Raw genomic sequence first — 21,526 nt, 5'->3', positions numbered from 1 at the left:
TTAAGGGGCTATATAAATGTGAACTATTATTATTCACACATGCATTTAAAAATATTATTGCCAGATATTTTTTCAGTTTTCAAATTATTAAAGATTAGCCTGTGGTGGATTCATAAATAAATGTAACTGCTTTACATATTTCAAAGGATCTAATCCCTTTGAAACCATATACTTCCCTGGGAGGCACTTCCATAAGTTGCCTTTTAGAGTAAGTGGAGATGAAGTATTAAAAAAAAATGCCAGGCTGCTCTGAAAATAACTATTTGACTAATATGATAAGAAATATTTTTCTGGTTTGTCTGTATTGCTTTCATTTACTTGAAACAGCAAGGCACATCACTAGTTAGAGCATGCCAAATTTAACTGATGTAAAACTTTAGCTCTAGTGATTAACTAATTTCTGGCTCAGCTTTATTACCTCTGATTACTTAAGATGAGCATATCAAGTAACTAGGTATAGATCCAGTGTTAATGGTTAGTCTACAGATTTCATCTTTATCCCTAGTGTCTACTGACCAGTTTATAATTTTACTTGATGTGAGCTTCCCTTTCTACTATCTGTTCTTTGATGTGCAAATTTTTAACTCCCCTTCTGCCTGACATAAAATTCTGTTGTATCCATCCTGGTGACATAACTAGTATCTATGTGACATTTTTCAAACTGAGTCTCAGGGCCCACTGGTTTTTGTGTACCATGGATTTATGTCCTGAGCATGTGATAAACCAGTTATTAAAATATTTCTGCATGTTGATAAGTATGATTGGCAGTAGAGCTTACCAATGAATCTTTGGACAATTTTTATGTCATCAGCAAAGCTGTAACTTGATTTTCTTCATGTTCTTTATTTAGGTTTAAAAGTGGAGATAATAGAATATAAATATGTTTTATAAATAATATTTACAAATTCCATTTCAGTAAATAACTTTCCAACATTATTATGGAAAAAAATAAGGATTTAGCATTCTCATGCATTTCTGTGAGAAATGTATTCTTGAATTTTACCTTCATCATCCATAACTGGACCATGTCCTGGGTACGTCAAATCAGCTTTAATCTTTAATAGCTTTTCTAAGGAATTAATGCAATCATAAATATCTTCAAATATTGTTATTTTTTCTCTTAGAACACCATCTCCAGAAAAAATAGCATTTTCCTCTTCTAAAAGGAAAGCCTTTATTATCGGTATGTCTCAATGTATATAGAATTCTGAGAGTGGCTCCTTCTGTATTAATCACACCTCCATCTTTCAGATAACCATATTTTGGCTCTTTCTTTCCTATAACTTCTTTCTTCAAGGGATTGTGTGGAAGTTTTTTAATGCAATATTCAGTGCCTATATTGATGCTATTACATATGTCTGATATGCCTCCAGTGTGATCCCAGTGCCAATGAGTCACTATAATTTCTTGGATTGATGTGTTAAATTTAGTCAGTGCTTGAGCATTTATATAAAACAGCTTAACAAAACCTCTCCCTTCATTTGAATAAATTAGAAAAAGACGGAAAACTATCAAGCAAAATGACTCCTGAAAAGAAGTGGAAAGCCAATCTCTAGTTTCATGCTAGCGAATAAAGAATAAATAATTTGAAGCCTTTACTGAAGATGTACACTGTAGAAGAATATTGAAAAAGAAACCAGCTACAAATAATTAGTATCACATGTGCTCCACTATTAAAAATAGAATTCCACAATCTATTTAGAATATTCATTGTAATTATAATTCATCTTTTTGTTACTTTCAAGACTTTATGAAAATAGATTATAATGATTTGTGAGTTCTTAACAGACTAATTAAAACTTCTGTACTTTAAAAATAATAAAATCAGCTTATTTTAAACAGTCAAAAGAAGAGTATAAATATATCAGCTTCACATTCTGGGTTGTAGGTGGTCAGAACAAAATGAGACTCTTTTGAAGTTATTATTTCTAGAACACACAAGGTAAAGACTATTAGATACAAAGGAAAGCTACTAATGAAATATGTTGTCTTGAAATGAAATTGCTTGTTTTTATCTGCAGCTTTCAGGTTTTTCAGAGTCTCCCTTTGTCAATCAAGGAGAATCTGAGTGCCTGCTCTGCTCCAGGTACTGATAATACGAATACGAAGAATGAAGTAGTCCCTATTCTCAAGCAGCAATATCTTTCTAATGGTCTCTCTTCCACAGATTTCTCTCCTCTCTGACCTATTCTGTACCCAACAGCAAAAGTGATCATCCTTAAACACAGGAATGACTATGTCACTCTCCTGTTCAGTAAACTTCAGTGGCTCCCTAAGCTTCTAGAAATAAACAAAAACTCCTTTATTTGGTGTATAAAACCCTTTACATTCTGGCTCCAGCCTTAATCAATCAATTGAAAATAATTTATACTACATGTATTGTATACCAAGCTCTGTGTTAAGCATCAGAGACATTAAGACAAAAGTGAAGCAGTCCCTGCCCTCAAGAAGTTTACATTCCAATGGAGGTGCTAACTTATATACATACAAGTGTACACAGAATTACATATATGGACACAATGTAGTTTTGGGTCAGAGTACGCTACCAGCTGGAGGGTGGATGGAGGGGTTGTTGTTATTTGTCTTTCATTCTCGAAGAAGACCTTGGCATCAAGAAGGTGATGTCATGACTTGCAAGTGAATTGGATTTAAGTGAGGGAGGGCTGTGTAGAGTCACCAGCCTCTCTTTCTTCTCTGGAACCATCTAGGTCAGGTGGCCAGATGTGGATCAGGATGACTAGAGATAGCCCCCTAATAGAGGGGAGGAGAACTAAGAAAGCATAATGAAGAAGGTGTTGCTTCACTGGTTTTTGAAGGAGGCCAGGGATTCTAAGAGGCAGAGAGAGCTCAGGGAGGAAGCACATTCTGGGCATGGGGAGGGCTAGTACAAAGGCATATTTGGGCAATGGAGGTTTTCCTGTGCAGAACAGAGTGTGTAGAGGGGAGTAAAATGTGAAAAGATTGGAAAGTATGAAGAGGCCAGGTTGTGAAGGGCTTTAATAGCTAATTTTTGTTGTTCAGTTGTTTCAGTCATGTCCTACTCTTTGTGATCCCATTTTGGGGTTTCTTAGCAAAGATACTGGAATAATTAATTTCTCATTTCTTTCTCCAGTTTATTTTACAGATGAGGAAATGAGGCAAACAGGGTGAAATGATTTGCCCAGGGTCTCACAGCTAGTTAGTACCTGAGGCTGGATTTGAACTCAGGAAGATGAGTCTCCCTGATTCCTAGCTCAGTGCTCTATCCACTGTGCCACTTAGCTGCCAGTTAATAGCTAAAGAGAGGCGCTTATATTTGGTTCTTGAGGAATAGTGAGCCACTGGAGTTTGGAGATTGTTGCATGTATGTTGGGGCAAGTGGTAATATGATCAGATTTATACTTTAGGAAAATCACTTTGGCAACTTTAATGAAGGCTGGATTGGAGTGATGAGAGGCTTGGGGCAGGGAGACCAACCAGAAGGCTATCATTGTAGTGCAAGTAAGAGGTTTTGAGGGCCTGAGTTAGGGTGGTGTGGGGATGTCTGTGAGAGAAGTTGTAGAGTTAGATACCATAAGACTTGGCAATTGATTGGATATCTGGGGTGAGGAACTGGGATTGTGAACCTGTTTGGACATTGGGTTTGAGGCACTTGTGGGACAACCATTTTGAAATGGTCAATAGGCAATTGATGATGCAGGACAAGAATTCAGGGGAGAGACCAGACCTGTATATATAGATGTGAGAATCATCTTCATAGAGACTATACTTAAACTCATAGAAGATGATGAGATCACTGAGAGATAGTGAAAGAAAAAGAGAAAAGGGACTCAGGAAAGAGCCTTGAAGTCCATTTATCCAGGCTCCTGTATTTAAGACTTTGATGTTATCTTTGATGCTTCCTTCTACCTCACTCCTTATACCTTCTCATTTGCCAAGTTCTGGTGATTCTACCCGTGTAACATATTGCATTTGTGGTCGTCCCTCATTCTTCCCATTGTCTCTATCCAAGAGCAGGTTCTCATTGCCACTCACATGGAGTATTTTGATAGCCCTTTTTTTGAAAGAACTTTCCATTGATATATTTTGTTTTTCTACATCATCATAGTTTCCCCTAATATTCCTCCTCCTTTCAGAGAGCTATCCCATATAACAAGTGGTATTTTCAAAAGACAAAAATAGGAAAAGAAGAGGAAAAAAATCAGCACAGCTGGTCAATACATGTCTGAAAATATGCAATGTACAATACTTGTGGACCTCCCACCTTTGCAAAGTGATGTGGTGAGAATGTCTTCTCATATCTTTTCTTTCAAGCCATACTAGTTCTTTATAATTTTGCAATATTTACTTTTGATTTTTTTTTGTGGTTGTTCTTCCTGTTAACATTGTGGTATATTGTTTTCTTGGCTCTGCTTACTTCATTCTGCATCAGTTCATGGAGATCTTTCCGTGCTTCTCTGGTCTCATCACATTCATCATATCTAATAGCATATTCCATCTCATTAATGTGCTGTACTTTATCTGTTCCCAATTGATGGAAATCCATTTTGTTTCCAATTCTTTCCTATCACAAAATGATAATAACTATTTTGATGTATATGGGGCATAGTAGCTACTTAATAGGCCTTCATGCTCCCTCAATCCATCCTCCATAAAAATGCCAGACTAATTTTCCTTCTACATAGTGCTGGTAATTTCACTCTTCTGCACAAAAATCTTTAATGGTTCCAAATTGCCTACTGAGTTAAATTCTAACTCATTTGCATAGGATTCAGGCCCCCACAATAGGACATCACCTTGCCTTTCCAGGCTTAAATTGTATTTCCATCTAGTTTACACTGAAGCAAAACTGAACCAAAGAAACTAGGACTGCTGATCAGAGAGGATGGAATCGTCATAATGAACACAGAGAAGAACGAACTATTTGTCTTTGATTTTGCTTCTGTTTTCTCTATCTATGGAGATGAATCTTTGGACTGGAAAGGAAAGAATAATAATGGCTAATAGGAGTTGAAAACCAAGGTAAATAGGGAGATAGCAAGAGAACCCCTTGAGCATCTAGGTGGTGCAGTAGAGAGAGTGCTGGCCTGGAGTGAGGAAGACTCATCTTCCTAAGTTCAAATCCAGCCTCAGACACTGACTAGCTGTGATCCTGGTCAAATCAATTAACCCTATTTGCCTCAGTTTCCTTACATATAAAGTGATCTGAAGAAGGAGATGGCAAACCACTCCAGTATCTTTGCCAAGAAAACCCTAAAAGGGTCATGAAGAGTAAGACATGGCTGAAAATGACCCAGCAACAACAAAGAGAATCCCTAGCTTTTCTTGAAGAGTTCACATTCAAGTAGTCAGGCCCAGAAAAAGTACATCACAGGGCACTGAAAGAACTGGCAGATATTATTACCAATGAACTTGACTTTTATTCCTGGCAAAATCCTAGAATGAATTACCAAGGAGATGTTTACTAAACATCTAGAAAGAAAGTTGTCCTGGTAAAGAGCTGGCATGGTTTCATTAGGAATACGTTGTGCCAGACGTTTTGGAAAGCTTCCCAGATTGGTGGATCAAGAGAATGCTGGAACCATAGCTGACCTAGATTTTGGTCAAGCACTTAATGGAGTTGTTTATACCACTTTCATGGACAAGGTAGAGAAAGTTGTACTAGAATTCATGAAAATAGTATTTGTTAAACACTTACTAGACTTACTAGACAATTGGATGAATTTGGAACTGTTGTCTGGTTAGACTCAAAGAGTGGTCACTAATGACTAGTTGTATGTAGGTTTGGAAGTCTTTAATGATGTAGTCCAGGGTACTGTGCACATAAATGGCATGCTTATCCAATTGGAGGTGTCAGGAAGACCTGAGTTCAAAGCTGACCTCAGACAATTACTAGTTGTGTGACCCTAAGCAAGTCACTTAACCTCTGTTTGCCTTAATCCACTGGAGAAAGAAATAGCAAACCACTCTTCATTATCTTTGCTTAGGAAACCTCATGGAGATTTTTGGTGTGTCTACAAGGTCATGAAGAGTTGGACACAACTCAATGACTGAACAACAGAGCACAAAGCTGGTTTGGACAACTAACATGGCAGATAGGATCCACATTTAGAATACTGTATTCAATTATGGGTGCCACATTTTCAAATAAACACTGATAAGCTGGAAAGTATCCAAAGAAAGGTGACCAGGATTGTGAAAGGCCTCAAGATCATACCAGATATGCATTCAGCCCTCAGAAAAGAATGCCTTGAGTGTGAGATTGAGACAAGACTGGATAGTTATTGTCTGTTTTTTTGAGGGGCTGTCACTTGGAAGACAGATTAGACTGACTTTTCTTTATACCAGGGAAAAGAACTAGAAACAGTAACTGAAGTTGCAAAGAGACAGATAGAAGAAAACTTCCTAGCAATTTGAGCTGTACAGAACTGGTTATCTTTGGTGGTCATGGATTTCCCCTTGCTTCAGATCTTCAAACAAAGAGTATGTAACCATTTGTTGGGCAAGTTGTAGATGACATTCTGAATTTTATTATAGATGGAAGTAGATAGCTCTAGGGCAGTTAGGTGGTGCCATAGTGCACAGAGTTCCAGGCCTGCAATGAATAAGATACATCTTCCTGTGTTCAAATCTGGCCTCAGACACTTACTAGCAATGTGACTCTGGGCAAGTCACTTAACCCTGTTTGCCTCAGTTTCTTCATTGGTAAAATGAGCTGAAGAAGGAAATAGCAAACCACTTCAGTGTCTTTGCCTAGAAAACCACAAATGTGGTCATGAAGAGTTGGATATAAGGACAGAACGAGAAGATGGCTCTAAGATCCATTTGAGTTCTGTGATTCTTGACTATCTGCTCTCCTCCAAACATCCTACACTTTCCTGCCTTTGCTCAGGCTATTTCCTAAACCTAATTTGTCCTCCCTTCTTCTCTTTGCCTGTTGAATTCTTACTCTTTTTTACAAACTCAGGTCAAGTGTTCATTTTCCCATTAAACCTTCTGTAATAGTTAATGAAGGCAGCTAGGTTGTACAGTAGATAGATCACTGGGTCTGAAGTTAGGAAGACCTGAGTTCAAACCAACCTTGGACACAAGCTGTGTGACCCTGGCCAAGTCACCTAACTTTGTTTTTCTCAGTTTCCTCATTTATAAAATGAACTGGAGAAGGAAATCTTTACCAAGTATTTTTACCAAGGAAATCTCAAATGGGGTCATGAAGAGTCAGACACGACTGAAACAACTGAATAACAATAACAAATAATTAATGATCATTTCCCCTTTTGACCTCCATAACAGCTTGATTTTTCTTTTCTGATGCACCTCTATAGTACTACTGTCAACCCTAGGAGGGCAGGGATTATATTTTATCTAATCTTTATATTTCCTTTAATGGCTATCACAATGCTCTGCACACAGTAAATGCTTAATTAATGTTTGTTGAATACAATTGGAGTTGAATCACAAACATTAGTTGTTAAACACTAGATGTGGAAGATGGGACTGAATTTCTACAGACTATATAACACACCTTAGAAGCTGCTATTTAAAAAAATATCCATTAGTTTGCATTTAATTTCTTTCTCACAAAAGAATAATAAACTATGCCAAAAATCTATTTTAGCTTTCTGCTTTGTTTTGATATGTGGAAATTACTGCACATTGTATATCTGTGGAGATCTTTAAATGTTCCTATCTGTATAATCCTAATTTCCCTTGGGCATTTTTTTTACACATGCTTGTTTTACACAGAAACTCAATTTTATTATGTTCAGATAGAAACTGACTGGAAGTCCAGATGATAGCAAGAATCAGAGTAGATTGTCTTTCAGATAGATAACTTGTGTGGTTGCTGCTGTGGGCACCTTATTATTTGTATAATTCTATTTTCTTTTTTGTCAGACTTGACAATATCATTGCTTAAAATAAGCCACTTATTCACATTTTTAAAAAAAATTATTGATATATTTTTGTCTTGGCACAAAAGATACTTTAGACAAACCCTCTTATAAAGTATATTCCCCTCCCTCCCCCCAAAAAAGCCCAGATCTTCAGTTATTAATGGGAAAGAGGGTTGTGTCCTTTAACTTTGACAGCATGTTACTAACATTAATTGCTGTATTTTACTACAGTTTTGTGGCTTCTTAACGCTGACTTTATATTGCTGTAGTCATGCATTGTGCATGTTCTTTCAAGCCAATTATCCCTAATAGCTCCAATAGTTGTCTGAAGTGATTTAATTTCCATTCTACGAGTTCCTTTTTGCTACCTCGTTCGTGTTTGTCACACTAAAACAATTTCCGTATGGTAAGTTTCAGTACCTTGCTTTCTCTTACATAACTGGCATGGAATTTCAGGGAACACAGATTGCTTTGATTCTAGAACACTGACTATTTCAGGACCTAATTGTTCACAAATCCTACTCAACAAATGGGAATTCCTCATGAATCTGATTGTTGCTGTAGACTTCAGTGGCTCTTGTCCAATGGGGTTAAACTCAAATAGAAAGGGGAGTACTAGGCCATAGATAAAGATCCTGCAGCTGTATATTAACTTAGGAAACATATTAACACTATCTATGTTGTAGGGCAGCTAGATGGCACAGTGGGAGAATGCCAGGCCTTGAGACGAGTCTTCCTGAGTTCAAATCTGGACTCATACACTTTTTAGCTGCGTGACCCTGGACAATTAATTCACTTAACCTTATTTTTCTCAGTTCTTCATGTGTACAATAAGCTGGACAAGGAAATAGAACTCCAGTATCTTTGCCAAGAAAACCTGCAATAGGGTCACAAAGAGTCAGACGCTGCTGAAAAATATCAGTGTTTTGTTGTATTTTTATTATTTTATTAAGTATCTCACAAGTACATTTTAATATGGTTCAGGCTCACTGCAGGCTGCATGTGTGCTTGATTCCTCTAGCCTAAATCTTTCAGTGATAGAGAATGTCAGATGCCATTGTTACTAATTTTTCTTTTTCTTTTTTTTTTTTTGGCCAGAATCTCTTAGTACTTCATTTAATTTTTTTCTTCTGTCAGTACATTGTGTTCATTGCTAGGATGACAGGACTTAACCAAAGCTTTTTAGTTGTTAAAGCAAACATTTGATTGCCTGCTGGCATGTGATCTGCTATTTTCAGCCTGATTTGTCATTCCATAATTCCATCCTCAACCTGCACAAAGTGTTCCATGATCTCCTTATATAAGCTTTCAGAGCCATTTCCTCTAATAGCCACTGCCAGGCTGAGATAGCTACTGAGCTCTTTAGGCAACTGGTGAAGTAGAGTAAGTCCTCCAGAGGTACAAGCATACTCAGATGCCTTGTATTCAACCTTTCCTCCCACTAAGAGGGAAGGCACATCAGCCCCCCAGCAATCAGCCAGTATCACAGGAAATTTAAATATCTTCCTAAATTTCTCTGGACATCCCAACATACTTCTTAGTCATCAGAGACCAAACCTACTAAATGTCTCAACTATATCTGTGAGGCTTCAATGTATTTCCCTGCATGTTTCTTGTATTTGTTGGCAGGTTCCTCCCCCAAAATATATATTTATGAGAGCACCTGTTTGTACAGTAGCCAGTCAGAGGCTTTCATATGGGTTTTCAGCCGTGATGGTGCATGATGAGATGTCGGGATAGTTGCCACAGTTTTCTTTCCTGTTGTTTAGTTGTTACGTCGCTTCTGACTCTTTGTGACCCTGTGGATCATAACATATTAATATTGTCCGTAGAGTTTTCTTTTTTCTTTGCTTGTTTGTTTTAGGCAATTGGGGTTAAGTGACTTGCCCAGGGTCATACAATTAGTAAGTGTCTGAGGCTGGATTTGAACTCTGGTCTTCCTGACTCCATGCCTAGTACTCTATCCATTGAGCCATATAGCTGTTCCAAGGCAGCTTTCCTAGATGATAGTAATATTCTCTTAGGTTCTTTTTGTTTGTTTAAGTTCTGTGTTTTTCCCTCAGTAGGCCCACAAAATTGTGTTGTCTGGGGGGGGCAGAGCCAAGATGGCAGAGTAAACTCAGGGACTCACTTGAGCTTCCCTCAAACCCCTCCAAATACCTGTAAAAAATGACTCTAAACAAATTCCAGAGCAGCAGAATCCACAAAAAGAATAAGTGAAACAAATTTCTAGTCCAAGACAACCTGGAAGGGGACAGAAAAGGTCTGTTTCACCAGGCTGAGAAAGGAGCACAGATCAGCATGGGCTGCACCAGGGCAGACCGGGCCCCAGCAAATGTGGAGCAAATGCCAAAGAAAACTTAGAAGATTGGTAGGAAAGATCTGTCGGACCAGTCTAGCCCCAGCCCCAGCACAGTCATGAGGCAGTGGCAGTGGAGGTAGGGTAGCAGCAGCTGCAGGGGTTGCAACTGCTTCCAGAGCTCTCAGCCCATAGATGGTAAGGGGATAGAACAACTGATTAGAAAGAGATTACAGGGATATCTCTGCTGGCACTGAGGCTGGATTCTGTTGCTTTGCCCATACTTGGATCTGACTTGCAGTCCTGTATGTCAGTTCTGGGGTTAGGAGGAGGACTGGCATAGCAAGCTTGTGGTAGCAGTGAAGAGAGAACCCTTCTCATAGTTCCAGGGCAGAAAAGAGTGTTTGTGGTCACTCACTGACCACAGCATAAGCCGGGAGAGGAGTAAACACCTCTTCTTAGATCATACCACCTTGGAAGGACTGAAAACTTACAGGTCCCTAGAAGTATTTCTGAAAACAGCTGGACAAAACCCCCAAAGCTTGGGACAGTATACCATCCACATTGGAAGCAGAGCCCTACCTTAACAAAGAGTTAAAAGTTGAATAAATTGGCTGGGAAAATAAGCAAACAGGGAAAAAACTCAGACTATAGACCCTTTTTGGTAACAAGGAAAATCAAAACATGGAATCAGAAGACAACAAAGTCAAAGCTCCCATATCCAAAGCCTCCAAGAAAAATATGAATTGGTCTCAGGCCATGGAAGAGCTCAAAAAAGATTTTGAAAATGAAGTAAGAGAAGTAGAGGAAAAACTGGGAAGAGAAATGAGTGATGCAAGAAAATCATGACAAGCAAGTCAACAGCTTGCTAAAGGAGACTCAAAAAAAAAATGAAGAAAATAACACCTTAAAAAATAGCCTAACCCAAATGGCAAAAGAGGTCCAAAAAGCCAATGAAGAGAATGCCTCAAAAAGCAGAATTAGCCAAATGGAAAAGGAAGTCCAAAAGCTTAAAGAAGAAAATACTTCCTTAAAAATTAGAATAGAGCAAATGGAAGCCAGTGACTTTATGAGGAATCGAGATATTATAAAACAAAACCAAAAGAATGAAAAAAATAGAAGACAATGTGAAATATCTCATTGGAAAAACAACTGACCTGGAAAATAGATCCAGGAGAGATCATTTAAAAATTATTGGACTATCTAAAAGCCATGATCAAAAAAAGAGCTTAAACATCATCTTTCAAGAAATTATCAAGGAAAACTGTCCTGATATTTTAGAACTAGAGGGCAAAATAGAAATTGAAAGAATCCACCGATTGCCTCCTGAAAGAGATCCCCAAAGGAAAACTCCTAGGAATATTGTAGCCAAATTCCAGAATTCCCAGGTCAAGGAGAAAATATTGCAGGAAGCCAGAAAGAAACAATTCAAGTATTGTGGAAACACAATTAGGATGACACAAGAGTTAGCAGCTTCTACATTAAGGGATTGAAGGGCTTGGAATATGATATTCCAGAGGTCAAAGGAGCTAGGATTAAAACCAAGAATCACCTACCCAGCAAAACTGAGTATAATTCTTCAGGGGAAAAATAGACATTCAGTGAAATAGAGGGCTTTCAAGCATGAAAAAGAAAAGACCAGATGAAAGATCAAATGATGAAAAGACCAGAGCTGAATAGAAAATTTGACTTTCAAATACAAGACTCAAGAGAAACATGAAAAGACAAACAGGAAAGAGAAATCATAAGGGACTTATTAAAATTGAACTGTTTATATTCCTACATGGAAAGATATTTATAACTCATGAGACCTTTCTCATTAGGGTAGTTGGAGGGAATATATATATATATATATATATATATATATATATATATATATATGTACACACACACACACACACACACACACACATATATATACAGAGAGCACAAGATGAGTTGGATATGAAGGCATAATATCTAAAAAATAAAATTAAAAGATGAGAGACAGGAATGTACTGGAGAGGGAGAAAAGGAAAGGTAGTAGGGGTAAATTATTTCACATAAAAGAGGCAAGAAAAAGCTTTTACAATGGAGGGGAAGAAGGGAGAGATGAGAGGAAATGAGTGAACCTGACTCTCATTGGAATTGGCTTAAGGAGGGAATAACATATACGTTCAGTTGGGTGTGGAAATCTATCTTATCCTACAGGAAAGTAGGAGGAAAGGGGATAAGAGGTGTGATATCAGGGAGGGCAGATTGGAGGAGGGAGTAATCAAGCAAACACTTTTGAGGAGGGACAGAGTGAAAGGAGAGAGAGAATAGAATAAAAGGGAGTAGGCGGAATAGGATGGAGGGAAATACAGGTAGCAATAGTAACTGTGAAAAAAATTTTGAAGTAAATTTATCTGATAAAGAACTCATTTCTCTAAAATATAGAGAACTGCATCAAATTTATAAAATTTATATTTTATATAAATTTATAAAAATAATCCCCAATTTATAAATGACCAAAGATATAATCAGTTTTCAGAGGAAGTAATTAAAGCTATCCATAGCCATATAAAAATATTATAACTCACTATTGATTGGAGAAATGCAAGTTAAAATAATTCTCATATCTATTAGATTAAATACTAGGACAGAAAAGGTAAATGACAAATGTTGGAGAGGATATGGGAAAAATGAGACATTAATGTACTACCGTCAGAGTCGTGAATTGATTAAACCATTTTATAGAGCAATTTGGAACTATGCCTAAAGGGCTGTAAAACCATGCATACTCTTTGACATAGCAATACCACTCCTAGGTCTGTATCCCAAAAGAGATAAAAAACAAAACAAAAAGGGAAAGGACCTATGTGTACAAAAATATTTATAACAGGTCTTTTCTGGGGGTAAAGAATTAGAAATTAAGGGGATTCACATCAATTGAGGATTGGCTGAATAACTTGTGGTATGTAAGTATGATGGAATACTATTGTACTATAAGAAATGATGGGCAGGATGCTCTCAGAAAAACCTAGAAAGACTTACATGAGTTGATGCAAAGTGAAATGTACTGGGTACAAAGTAATAGCAAAATGTAAGATGATCAGTTATGCATGACTTAGTTATTCTCAGTCATACAAAGATCCATGACAACTCTGAAGGACTTAGGATAAAAAATGCTATCCACCCCCAGAGAAAGAACTGATGGTGTCTGAACATAGATTGAAACAACCGTTTTTTCACTTTCTCTATTTTTCCTGGTTTTTTTGTCTGTGTTTTCTTTTACAACATGACTATTATAGATATGTTTTGCATGACTACACATGCAAAACATGTATGGACCTGTATGGAATTGCTTACCTTCTCAATGTGGGGAGGAGAGAGTTTGGAACTCAAAGTTTTAAAAACAAATGTTCAAAAATAAAGAAAAAATTGTGTTGTTGCCAGAATGGATCTCCTCTGTGTATACTTGCTCTAATCTAGCTGGTCTTCCCACATTTGTTTGCTTTGGCGCCATCTCCCAGATTTACAGAATTTGAGTTGGAAGAGACCTCTGTGGATTACTAGTGGATTACTGTGGATTACTCAGACCACAAAATGAATCTTTTCTGCAATATATTTCAAAAGGGTGAAGTGAAGACCTCCAATGAGGGGAAGCCTGCTGTGTTCTGAGACAGCTTGTTCCACTTTGGGAGAGCTCTGTTCACTAGAGAGTTTTTCCTGACATCAAGTCGATATTTACCTCTTAGCAACTTCCTCCCATTGTGCCTTCTGCCCTCTGAGGCCAGACAGAAGGAGTCTAATTAATCCCTCTTTCACATGACAGTCCTCCTACTACTTTATGAGAGCTGCCCTATCCCCTCTTCGTTCTCTTTTCCAAGCTCAACATGCAAGGTAAGATGGTTTCTCCAAACTGGTTTAGTTTGCATTTCTCTCATCATTAGACAGTTGGAGTCATTTTTTTAGGTAATTTTGGATAATTTATGTTTGTTCTTTAAAAAACTGTATATTCTTGTCCTTTGACCACTTTGTTGTTGCTGTTTAGTTGTTTTTCAGTTGTATCTGACTTTCATGACCCCTTTGGGGTTTTCTTGGTGAAGATCCTGGAGTGGTTTGCCATTTCCTTTTTCAGTGGATTAAGGCAAACAAGGTCAAGTGACTGGCCCAGGGTCACATAGCTAGTAAGTGTCTGAGGCTGGATTTGAATTCAGGTTTTCCTGGCTCCAGGACTGGTGCTCCAACAACTACACCACCTAGCTGCCTCTTGTTTACCATAGTTAACTCCATGATTTTTACACATTTGGTTGTTAGTTTAATGGCTATGTCATATCCTTTGAAAGGAAAAAAAAAGGAAGCTTAGGTAAGATGGCATAATTTTCTTAACTAGGTAGTTTGTATCCTTGTCCTGGCAGTGAGATGGCTCAGTGAATAGAGTACTAAGCCTAGAGTCTGGAAGACTTGAGTGCAAATCCAGCCACAGACACTTAGTAGCTGTATGACTCTGGGCAAGTCAGTTAGCCTCTGTTTGCCTTAATCCACTGGAGAAGGAAATGGCAAACCACTCCAGTATCTTTGCCAAGAAAACCTCATGGACAGTGTGGTCTTACGGGGTCATGAAGAGTTGGACACAACTGAACAATTGAACAACAACAAGCCTTGCCCAAGAATCCACAAAGTAGAACTGAATATCTAGGCATGGAGAAGTTGGGAAGCAATGTTCTGTTTCACATCGGTCTTGTGACTTTGAAGGTTTATTCTTTTGTAGTAGATAGCAATGATAGAGAATGCATAAATGAGGCATGAGAAGAATTTACCAGAATCTTAGCAGAAGATGAGTACAAAGATGTGTTGTTGTTAGTGTTGGTGAAAAAATAGGTAAAGTTCATCTACCTTTGCCATCAGGGAATGAACCCGGTTGTATTTTGTATTTAGACTCTTGAAAATGTAAATTGTCTGTCTATGACTTCATCTGCCCTGTTCCTATCTCCTTCCCTTGTTTGACCATTGGAGCAGCATTTTCTCTTTAATTTTCTTTCAGTTTCCTCAGAAGATTTTAAAATATTTTTTGAAAGCATTTGAGTTATCAGTTAGTCACTTTTGTAAACTACTTTGCCGTATAGAAACTGACTATAGTAGACTTGTGAGTTTATGGAACTGGTGTAGTAGGAAACACTCAGTCGTAGTTGAATTGAGTAGGATATTTACAGATAGGAAAACACAAATCTGAGCCTAGTGGTCTGAGCATGCTGAACACAACTTTCTGTTCCAATACACTGGGCTTTTTATAAATCTGTTACCTCTTGGGCTATAATAGAAATGTATTTTCTTTCCTGAGTCACCTTTTGAACAATTTTTCTTGGCCTCTTTAAGTATTAGTCTTTTGAAGCAAAAATGTGCTGTCAAATGTTTAACAACTAGATCTCTGAGAAAAAATTATATGCATGACCAATTTTTATGTTTAATCTTTATTTTTAACATCTTCTACAACACTTTCTTAAGCTTATATAGCCAACAAAAAATAAATCAAGTCATGATTGGCAGCATCTGCCACTTTGTGGGGTGTTAATGCTCATGCTAAAAATTTTACAATCGGCTCTCATGAGGTGATCTGGATTATCTCCAAAATAATATCATTCCTGAAGAAATGCTACCTTCACTTGATTCTGCTGATCATCTGTGACCACTACACACATATGTGTGATGTGAGGTATGTATAAAAAACCTCAGCTTACCAGGTAACATAAAGCCATTAATGCAATATTAATCAAGCAAAAAGGTGATAGATTGTAACAAAGGAGTAGAACTCTAACATGGCTGAAGGATGCCTGAGAGGAGAGAGTAGGTAGGCAGGCACTTGTTCACCAGAAAACAAGTGAAAAATGAGGAAAGACAGTGTGGCTGGTACCAAGCAGAGCTTTTTGAATTCTTCTACTACCTTTTCCCTTCCTGATCATAGATGGAGAGGTCATCTAGCCTAATCCCTTCATTTTACAGATGGAGAAACAGAAACCCAGAGAAGTTAAGGCCAATGACAGACCCAAAATGTGAGTCAATGTCTTCTGGTTCCTTATACCCTGTATCAAGCTGCCTGAGTCTTACAGAACAAAGGATAAACAAGAGAAAGCAGATAGGAAAAATATGTAGGATATAATTATGAACAAAAATTCCAGAAAAGGAGAAAATATGAAGAAGTCATCAAATAGAACAACAAAGAATCATCTGTGCTAAATTATAACTCATTGTTTTAATGATTAAGTCATTTCCCTACTCAAAAATCTTCAGTGACACTTACAGTTGCTTTGATTATTAACATGGATTAGTAAAAATCTTTGGTCTCTGTCTTTACAAGTGGCAGGAGTGGTATAAGAGCACTGGCTCAGGAGTAAGAAGACCTGAGTTCAAATCTGTATATATAGATTTATTTCTATATAGATATAGATGACTATATCTATTTTTTTTAAGGCAGTTGGGGTTAAGTGACTTGCCCAGGGTCACACAGCTAGTAAGTGTCAAGTGTTTGGTCTGAGGCCAGTGCTCCTGACTTCAGGGCCGGTGTTCTATCCACTGCGCCACCTAGCTGCCCCGATGACTATATCTATATAACTGATTTCTTATCTTTATCCTACTACACTAACATTTCTTCCTTCCCTCCCTTCCTTTCTCTCTCTGTCTCCTTTGTGTACACACACATACACACAAGGTATGTGTGTGCATATTGTATGTAAGTGTATACACACACACACACACACACATATATATATATAATATATACAGAGAGGAGAAAGGGGAAGGGGGAGGTAAAGGAGAGAGAGACAGAGACAGAGAGAGATAGAGCGATAGAGTGAGAAAGAGAGAGAGAGAGAGAGAGAGAGAGAGAGAGAGAGAGAGAGAGAGAGAGAGGGAGAGAGAGAGAGACAAGGCAGGTGCTTGTGTGATGGAATTCCTAGGGACCTGGGTGGTCTCCTTTCCCACACTGTACCTTGCATTCTGCTGTTACACCTTTGGGTTATGGCAGGAAGACCAGCTGTTCAAATGCAAGGATTACACGGAGAAGGCATTCACAATAAATGGCCACTATGAATTGGCCACTCTCAATTCAGTGTACATTAGTTTGCATCATTATCTCTTAATAGTTAGATGCACCCTGAAGAATAGGATACAGGAAGTGCTAGTTTTGAAGGAGTGGTGAGAGATCCAGGCCAAAGTCTGGATCATGAGATGATCAGGCTGATTGTTACAGTAGGAGGATCTGAGCAGCTGCTGGTGTCAAAACACTGACCGCTTGGTGAGAAGAGTCACAGAAAAGATGTAGATAGGGAGAATAGGTTATAGGAAAAGATAGAATGACGCCAAAGATACCCTTGCCTACTTTGCAGATTGGGAAAGGCCTAATTTTGTAGTAGGAGACATAGCATGGAGACCAGGAAGCTGAAGAAAGATGCAGAGTGAGATGGGGGTAAGAAAGCAGGGGTGTCACAGTAGCCCTGGTAGTCATATAAACCTTCCTCTCCTGGAATTCTTGACAGCTCACAGTGGTCCAGGATTCTTGTCCTGAAGGCCTTAAGGAAGCCCTTCAACAGAAACTGGACGTTCCTCACAGGCCCAACCACATATATTTGTAGACCTGAAGTTCCTTTGTATGTACACCTTACAACAACCACAATAACAACAACCACCCCAGATTTATGTCATATTTTGAGTCAGTCTCAATACCACAGCTTACAATCTCTCGCTATTATTTCTTTTAACAGACCAATCAGAACATACATTAATGCAAAGTAAAAATGAGTGATAGATAAGGCAAATGTTTTCTACTCTCCTAGGGTCCTAGAATGCTAGTTGGATGGGCAATGCCTATGTGAGACAGGATGCACCTGGTCAAGATAACTCAGTGTCTTAGAAGTACATTCTATATGGAACCCCACGCCGCCTCTGCCATTTGTAGCCAGTTGGAGGCTGCAGGGCTGTGAAGCTTTCAGTGGCTGCACTGACCTCTTTGATCCACTATGGATGGGCTGCCATATGCTGCCACCTGCTGGTCTTTACCTGTCACTCCCATTTCCTTTGTGAGAGGAGGAATCTCGGCTTTTTTGGAGCTCATAAGCCCAGGTACTAGTCCAGCTTTTGAAAAAAAAAATCATTCAAATCTAGGCCCTAACCAGACAGAGAAGCTCTTGGGTATTTCTGTCTTCTGAATTCCTTGGCCTAAGCTGCCACTCTCCAATCTCAGTCTACTCTCTGACGGTGTTAGAAAATTCCTTTAAACTCCTGCCAATTGTGGTACTTGCAAATCTCCCTTTGGGAGAGACTGAAAGGTGCCATATGGAGGTGGTCACTCTTGCCCTACTTCCATGCCATTAATAGTCACTGGCTTCTCTAACCTAGTGCTTTAAGATTTACAAAGAACTGTCCTCACAACCTTTTCAGGTAGAGTGAGTATTATTTCCATTTTACATATGAGGAAACAGGCAGAAAAAGATTTACATGTCTTGTTCATAGTCACATAATAATTTTGGAACCACGATTCATCATCTCATTTCCCAGCTTTGAAGATTTCTCAAACTGCCAACTCAAGCCTTTGCCTAGAATAGCGCTGGCTCAAGCTGTTTAGAGAGACAAAATACATCTACTATCACCTCAGGGCACCAAGAGAAATACCATTATCACAGACTGTTGTGTAAAATTGAGGGAAAAAGCCCCAGACTTATGCATCTCAGATGGAATGAATTACAGATCCACCCCACCCCCTTCCTCTTTCCATTTCCATAGGCTCCACCTCCACTTCCTTAAAAAAAAAGAGAATGTTGGTCATAGCAGTGACCGTAAGCATTTTGCCTCCTCTGCTCAGGTCTCAAGAATTCCTAGGGCTATGTGCTAGAGACTTTTGCCAGGACTATCTTAGACTGCTAAAGAAACAGCAAGATTTCAAGTGATTGGGATAAATCTTTTTATCTCAGACTGCCATAAGAAACTATTGGGAGAAAAAGACTGATATACAGTAGAGTCACAAACCCTGAACAAGTCAGGGAGGAAACTAGAGGGCCTGGGAGGTTTTGATCCTTCTCAGGCCAGGCCTTAAGCTAATTTCTTCATCCCTGAAATATGGTCAGGCCCAACTGATTGGTTGAGATTCTTTGAGAGGGAGGAGGAAAGATAGATATGATGAGAGGTCCCACCTCAGGTGCTGAGAATCTTCCTGGAACTGTGGAAAGACCTAGATGAAATGATACAAAGTGAGATCAATACAACCAGAATTGTATTCACATAAACAACATCTGTGTATGTGAAGGAAACAGAGCCAGATGGAGCAAAACTTTAGAGAGACTTGAAGGACACAGTGTAACTACAGGTTTAGGCAAGCTTGTTTTCTTTTTGTATGCTTGGTTTCATTGATGGTTAAGTTTAAAATGGATATTATAAAAGGAGCACCTCCTTGAAATGGGAGTGGGGAGTTGCTCCAGAGAACGGAAGCCCAGATTCTAAATATCATCTCATTTCTCTGGGCTGTCAGCTCCCAATGTCCTGGCCAGGGGCAATAGAGAGAGTCAGAGAATTGTGGATGAAGTCGCAAGGTCTGGGGCTCAGCTGCCTTGCACCACTTTTCGGTGCATGTTGAGGATGGAGTCAAAGAGGATGAAGAATGGACCACTTTACTTGTAACTAGTCTGATTGGTATTCTGGGCTTTTGTATCAGCTTTAGCGGCTTCCAGGAGATGACTCAAACTCAGGTGAGCCTCGAGGGTTTGAGAAGCTTGGCTGCATTTTAGGAATGCCTAGGGGACTTTCCAAACATGGGTACAGCTCAACAATTAATAAAAAAAATCCCCTCTTTGTGGTTCAGTTGTGTCTGACTCTTTGTGACCCCGTTTGGGTTTTTTTGGCAGAAATACTGGAGTGGCTTGCCATTTCCTTCTCTGGCTCATTTGAGAGAAGAGGAAACTGAGGCAAACAAGGTTAAGTGACTTGCTCAGGATCACATAGCTAGTAAGTGTCTAAGGCCACATTTGAACTCAGGAAGAAGAGCCTTCCTGCTTCTAAGCCCAGTGCTCTAACCACTAAGTGACCTAGCTGCCCTCTTTATCACACAGTAAGTAGAAATAAAACAGTTATAGAATACCAGTGCATGCTCTGAAGTCCATGAGGGATTTCATCAGATAAAGCACCTTGTGCATGCTAATAAGAACTTGGTTTTCAGTGGCTAGTCTCTCATTACAAAAAGGAGAACTTCCAAAAAATTAGGGCTGCCTAATGATGGAATAGGCAGTTCTGTGAGGTGAGAGCCATTCTTTGGAGGTTTTGAAGGTGAACATTCTGGGTCTGCTGTACAGGAGTTCCTTGAGTAGAAGGTTGGACTAAATACAGTCTGAAATAACCTCTGAAGTTTCTTTTAATATTAAAAATTTTATGATTCTTAACTAGCTATGATCACAGGGCCTGGCACATAGTAGGTACTTAACAAATGCTTGTTGAACAGTGGAATATTGTGGGAGGTGGTGGGGGAGGAGGTTGCTTCTGGTCCCATCCGTTGCTCCTGGTTCTTCTTGTGTTGTTCAATCGCGTCCAACCCTTCATGACCCATAGCATGCCAGGCCCTCCTATCTTCCACTGTCTCTTGAAGTCTGTCCAAGTTCATATTCATTGTTTCCATGACACTATCTATCCCTCTCATCTTCTACTATCCTCTTTTCCTTTTGCCTTCAATCTTTCCCAATATCAGGGTCTTTTCCAATGAGTTCCATCTCCTCATTTTGTGGCCAAAGTTTTTAAGCTTTAGTTTTAGTATTTGACCTTACATTGAACATCCTGAATTAATTTAAGGCTTCACTGATTTGCTCTCCTTGCTGTCCCAAGGACTCTCAAAAGTCTTCTCCAGCACCACAATTCAAAAGTGTCGACTGTGTGGCACTCAGCTTTCTTTATAGTACAACTCTTTCAACCATACGTTGCTTCTGGAAAAAACCATAGCTTTGACTATCCAGGTTCTATCTTTATAGTCAAGTAATCTCTTGTCCACATGATAACCCTTCAGTTACTTGAGGACAGCTGCAGGGTACCTGCTTGGCCTTCTCTTCATCAATCTGAGCATCCCTTGCCTCTTCAACTGATTCTCCAGTGATACAAACCTGAGGACCTTATTCTAGTGGCACTTCTCTATACACTCTCCAGCTTATTACTATCCTTCCTAAAATATGATATATATGTATGTAGGTCAATTCAACCAATGTTTATCAGTGCCTGGAGTCTGTATCTCATAGGAACTTAACTAGAACAGAAGACAAATTTCCTTCTAGTTCAGATAGAATGGGAGATACCCTGTTAGATGAGCATATGCATATCAACTGATGCTTAGAAGCAGGGCTAATAAGCAACACTTTGGGTCTCC

General features: G+C 38.8%; 1 pseudogene; it reads right to left on the bottom strand.

Moving 5' to 3' along the window:
- Nucleotides 1-842: 842 nt before the first annotated feature.
- LOC110215830 (endoribonuclease LACTB2 pseudogene) lies at nucleotides 843-18,244 on the bottom strand (annotated as a pseudogene).
- Between the last annotated feature and the right edge of the window lie 3,282 nt (nucleotides 18,245-21,526).

The sequence above is a fragment of the Phascolarctos cinereus genome, unplaced genomic scaffold (assembly GCF_003287225.1).
Source record: "Phascolarctos cinereus isolate Bilbo 61053 unplaced genomic scaffold, phaCin_HiC Scaffold_5;HRSCAF=322, whole genome shotgun sequence".
Taxonomy (NCBI): domain Eukaryota; kingdom Metazoa; phylum Chordata; class Mammalia; order Diprotodontia; family Phascolarctidae; genus Phascolarctos; species Phascolarctos cinereus.
This window is presented reverse-complemented; position numbering and strand designations above follow the sequence as displayed.